Here is a 6,208-nt window from a genome sequence, read left to right as displayed (position 1 = left end):
ACTAACACACAGAGCAAAAAAAATGAAATTAGAGAAGAGTACAGGAAAGATCTCAAAAGAGAAACATAATTAAAATACAATAAACATAGTAAACAAACAGATTAAATATTAAAACAAAAGTTCTTCTTTGAAGAATAATATGTAATCTAAATTTCTTATGGACACGAACCAGATGACGATGTGTAATAGATTAGTATATACTTATTTGGAATCCAACAGTAGTTTTAGAGCAATTTGAGTTTAGAAAACAAGAATCGACAGAGAATGCTGATTTTAGATTGGTGTATGAAGTACTGAATTCTTTAAATTCGAAATTACATATCGGAGGTATATTTTGTGACTTGGCTAAAGCATTTGATTGTGTAGACCACAATTTATTAGTAAAAAGATAATAAAGGTTTATGGTATTAAAGATTAGACCCTGGTTTGATTTACATCTTGCTTATCAAATAGAAAACAAAAAGTGGAATAAATATATCAAGTAATCATAAAGTTACTTACTCAGAATTCAGAAATATTAAACGTGGAGTTCCCATAAGGATCAATTTTAGGTCCATTATTGTCTCGAGTTCATGTTAATGATTTATTTTTAGCCATAAATAATGTATATGAGGTAAAGACACAAATCTAAGTGTCTCAAGTATACAATAAGATCAATTTATAAACATTTCTAATACAGTGTTGAATCTAATGAATGAATGACTTCGGCAAATAAACTAGCACTTAATGTTGATTAAAACCAGTGCAATCAAATTTAATTCACATACTAGTGCTCAGTTTTCCTACAATATTAGATTAAACGGAACTGATCTCAAAGAATCTATAAACATAAAGTTTCTTGGTTTAGAGTTGGATAATCTCTTGAACTGGAAAACACACATAGAATATATTACTGCCAAATTGAACTCTGCCTTTCATGCATTATGATCCTTATCTTTTATTGACGATATAAACATACTTAAAATGTCATACTTTGCATACTTTCATAGTATATAATGAAATACGGATTAATATTCTGTGGCAACTCAGCTAAAGCAAAACATATTTGTTTTACAAAAGAGAGCTTAAAATAATGGCTAATGTGCATAAAAGGACATCATGCAGAAAGATTTTCCAAAATTCAGAAATCTTACTTTACCTTGTGGGTAAAATTTTTCCCTAATCATGTTTTATGTTAAAAACCTAGATAAATTTAGTACAAATAAAAACCTCATAATTTTAATACAAGATACAAATCAGATCTCCATCTTACGGTCTTCAGTGCACTGCCTAATTATCTTAAAGCTATGAAGGGTCATAAGAGGTGGTTCAGAACAGAATTAACCAAATTTCTACATACCGGTACTCATACCTCTACAAAACTAATTAATTGTTTTTGCTTGTAAACTGAATTAATCTATTTGCTATGTATTGTACAATTTTGTATAGCTCAACTGATGCATTGTGTATAATCTAAATTGAATTAATATGCTTACTATTACATTGCATATTTTACGTAAATTGTTTATACCGATACTTGTAAATTGAAAATTGATCTATTTGCTATGTATTGTATATTTTTGTATAGCTCAACTCATGTATTGTGTATAATCTAAATTTAATTTATATGCTTACTATTACATTGCATATTTTACGTAAATTATTTATACCGATACTTGTAAATTGAAAATTGATCTACTTGCTATGTATTGTATATTTTTGTATAGCTCAACTGATGTATTGTGTATAATCTAAATTGAATTTATATCCTTACTATTACATTGTATATTTTAAGTAAATTGTTTATACCGATACTTGTAAATTGAAAATTGATCTACTTGCTATGTATTGTATATTTTTGTATAGCTCAACTGATGTATTGTGTATAATCTAAATTTAATTTATATGCTTACTATTACATTGCATATTTTACGTAAATTGTTTATACCGATACTTGTAAATTGAAAATTGATCTACTTGCTATGTATTGTATATTTTTGTATAGCTCAACTGGTGAATTTTATATGATGCTTGTAAACTGAATTAATCAGATTGCTATGTATTGCATACTTTTGCATATCTCAACTAATGAATTCTTTATACTTGTAAATTGAATTGGTCTGCTTGATATACAGTATATTGTCTATTTTTGTATAATTGAATTGATTGAATTGTTTATGCTCGGAAATTGAATTAATCTACTTGCTATAGACCTATATTGCATAATTTTGTATGACTCGGCTGATGAATAATTCTGGATTGTAAATTGAATTAATCTGCTGTCTATTGTATGTTGTGGTATAGTTTAATTGCTTGCTATGTATTGTATATTCTTCTGTACTTGCTATGTATTGTATATTTTTGTAGAGCCATCAGCGTATTTCAGCCGGCAGACTCGCTTACCTGCTGATCCGGAGCTAAGTTCGGGCTTGGGTTAGATTCCCGCTTGGGTTGATTACCTGGTTGGGTTTTTACCGAGGTTTTCCCCAACCGTAAGGCAAATGTAAGGTAATCTATGGCGAATCCTCGACCTCATCTAATCTCGTCAAAAAATTTTGTAACTCTTGGCTTGTTCCACATATTAAAGTTTCACTGTTAATGTAAGATCTATGGAATACAATAATGAACTGAAAAAAAAAAAAAAAACTAAATGCTGCGAACCGTTTCCGGGATTCGATGTCATCACTGTGGCCACCAAGTGACTACACTTCCTACATTTGCAATGTCGTTTATTACCTGACAGAGCTACTGGTCGTGTGTACCTTTATTTTTCAAACATAAACTACGCTAACTTTTGCTTCTTCGGGAAGGATAGCTGTGTATGACGGAGCGCCGGCCCACTTTTATTTGAACGTTCCAGAGTTCCTACGCAAAATTTTCCACAACAGGTGTATAGGTCATGGCTTAGGCTTACCAACACCACGGCCTCCTAGGTCCCCCGACTTCAATATTTGGGCTATTTGAAATATTTTGTGTATTCAGTTCTGTTGATAATGTTAACAAACTCCGGGAATCCAGTGTCAAAGGTTGTCAAATCAGTGGAAACACCCCAGGAATATTCGTATATTGTACGATCGTCGATGAGGAACAATGCTGATGCCTGCCTTATAATGATCGCTGGCTATGTTGAACACATGTTACAATGTTTCTTCCTCCGGTGCATATCGGAACTTACGTTACCCCAGAGCACCTGTGTTGAGGAGACATAATAAAACCCCATAGATTTTGGAAACAACTGGTTTCCGAACCGATTTTTATTTGGACATTTTGCCTTGTTTCCTTGTTCTCTACTCACCCCTGCAGTTTGTACCTACATTTATGAAATACCCTGTATAATGTTCTAATTCAAATATATATTATGGTCATAATTTCGTAGATACCATAGTTTAAAGAAATGTGGGAGTACTGGAGTATTAACTAACAGTAAATCATTTTGGTATATAGACTAAAAGGTACAAGCGAGGCGTTCTGTAGATGTCCTCTACAATTCAATGAGGAAAGGGAAGAGGATGTTTTTTATTACTCGAAATATATTGCAACACAACATTAACAATTTGTTTTTTTTTATCATAACAACTTGCTTACATATATTAACATATAAAACATTATTTTCAAAATAACATTTTGAAACAAGTATTCAGAATATAAAATAACCTTTATTTTGCTGCAACATTCATATATTGAACTTCATTGTTACTCTATCTGATTGTTTGATAAATCCTCTGAGTAATGTACTTCTATCATTATTTCTTTTTACATATTGTTATTTCTGCTCTTGTACGACGGCCCAATTCAAAAGGGAAACAACTCAAAATTTAAAGTTTTGAAAAACCTACATTTTAAAGCTTAATATTGCTATGAAAAATCAAAATATTGTTGAAATTACTCCAAATTCTGTTAATGATGTTTCATATAACATACTGGAAGTTTCAAATTAGAGTGTGTTAAATTGGATTCCTCTTGAACTGGTCCGTAATTATATAATATAATAATACTCAATGAAACGATCAAGTTTCTAAGTTAGGATTTCGTATAGCCTACGGCAAAAATACATAGTGTTAAGACCGGGCGTTTTAATTACAACAGTACAAAAGTTACATTTATAGTGTGACAAAAATTCAAACACACGATTAGTAATCTTATATAGTGCAATTCGTGAAAAAAGTCAGTTACGTCCTTGTTTTGAGAATTATGTCCTGCAGGAAATCAACTTTACGCCGTTGAGACTCAGGCAGCCTGGAAGGAAGATCAAACCTGTCACGTTCCATCTCAATAGAAATGGTGCTGGTTTTCAAAAGGATGTTGTTTTTGGACTCCTCGATGGTCTATGGCCGACTTGCGTACTTCTAGCTTTCTAGGTGTCCTCAGGAAGCGGTTGTTTGGTTGGTTTCTAGTTTTGGCATTTACAATATTCGGCGACAATGCAGATTTCAGTCACAGAAAACACCACAAACAGTTGTCAGATGATTTGAGGACGAATCAATAGGGGGGTCGGGGTAATTTGGATATAGTGAGGTAATTTTGTTATAAGTTACAATTTACTGAATAAAACTTTACCTAATCTTCAAACACATGTCAATTTAATACATATTATCTATTTCACAATTATCTATCATGGAGTGTTAAAAGTTTGTGTTGATCACACTGATAGGCCTACTACCGGGTAAAAAATGTTTTCTATTTACCAGTGTATAAAATGACACATCACTCGCAAAGCAATATTTTTGGGGAAGCAGGTGTGATTCAGCAACCAAATTCATGCAGAAGATGTTTTTAATAAGTGTAGTAATGTATCATTAATAGCTTATTAGTAAATTACGATTTACAAACGTGAGGTAATTTGGGTATAATTATAGGTTAATTGATAAATAATCTAGTTTTCGTACACAAATTATGTATTGGTGAAAGACAAATACATTGCCGAAGTGTTTTCTGTCACTGATTTTAATGCGAGATATTTTAAGTTTACAAAATAACCCTTATCAAGAACATAAGTACTGGCTGAATATTTTATCTTGTTAGGTCTAACTAAAATTTTTAAATGCATACCTAATCTCAGCATTCTGTTCTAGAATATATACATTAACCTATGTTCAGGATAATTTGATTTTATAACAACTTAAAGTATGTTTTGCGTCAATAATACACATTATATCCAAATTTTCCCATCCATGGGGTAAACTGAATAGTTAAACTTAGGGTTATTATTATGATAAGAAGAGGCCAACATACTTTAAAATACGATAGAATCATTGTAGAAAGTCACAGTGCTAACATATAAAAAAAATTACTATAAAATTATTATTATGGCAACAGGCTATGGGTCTCTAAACTTAAAAGACTGTTTTTATACCCAAATTACCCCAATCCACGTTAACACTTTTCTTGGATATGCCGAATATTTTACGCATTACTTGTATGGAAATTTTCGCTGTATTCGACATAGTACCATGATCATGGAATCAAAAAGGCATAATTACTTATTCAAGTTTCACAGGAGAAATTCTCAATATTCTCGTAGGAAATATCATTTATTGGTAGAGACCGAATATACATTCATACAAATACTACAACATTTTCAGAAATATTTGCTACAGATATCTACTGTATATAATTACGTTTATTATAGGCCTAAAAGTTTCGTTGGAAAGTTCTCAATTTTCCATATCCGATGGAAACTCCCAGTTTTTATTTGCCTCTATTTGTTTTACTTCAGATTAAATGTGTAATTACAATGCTTCGGATATCTGTAGTTGCAGTCAAAGACTTTCATGGTTGTGTAGTAGAATTTGTTCAAAATCATCTCATATCCAAGTCTAGTTTCTTCAAATTATCAACCGTTTCCTGAGTTGAAAACTTATGTGACTAGAATTAAATATCAAAGAGACACGGATGTGAAATATACTGTGCAAGACTTTTCCGACAATACACAAAACTTATTTGATCTTTCAAGGTAACTTTGTTGAAAATTAAAATGTAACAGTTTGCATCGAACATTCTCTCTTTAGTATGTAAGTTAAAAACATTTCAATCATCTCTAGAATTGTAAGAGAGATCAGGCTAATGATTGTACCTTATTCTTTGTTCTTGATGTGTCCATTAAAAGCATTTTTGAGGTTTATCTCGTATAAAAATTCTAAGCCCGTTTTTTAAAAGTGTAAGAATGTTATTTTCACTTCAAGAACTATCATCGGTAAATAATGATTACAGGAACTAGAAATATTTTGCA

Source organism: Periplaneta americana, chromosome 1 (assembly GCF_040183065.1).
Source record: "Periplaneta americana isolate PAMFEO1 chromosome 1, P.americana_PAMFEO1_priV1, whole genome shotgun sequence".
NCBI classification, from domain to species: Eukaryota; Metazoa; Arthropoda; class Insecta; order Blattodea; family Blattidae; genus Periplaneta; species Periplaneta americana.
The sequence above is the reverse complement of the archived record's forward strand: the minus strand, read 5'-3'. Positions refer to the sequence as shown.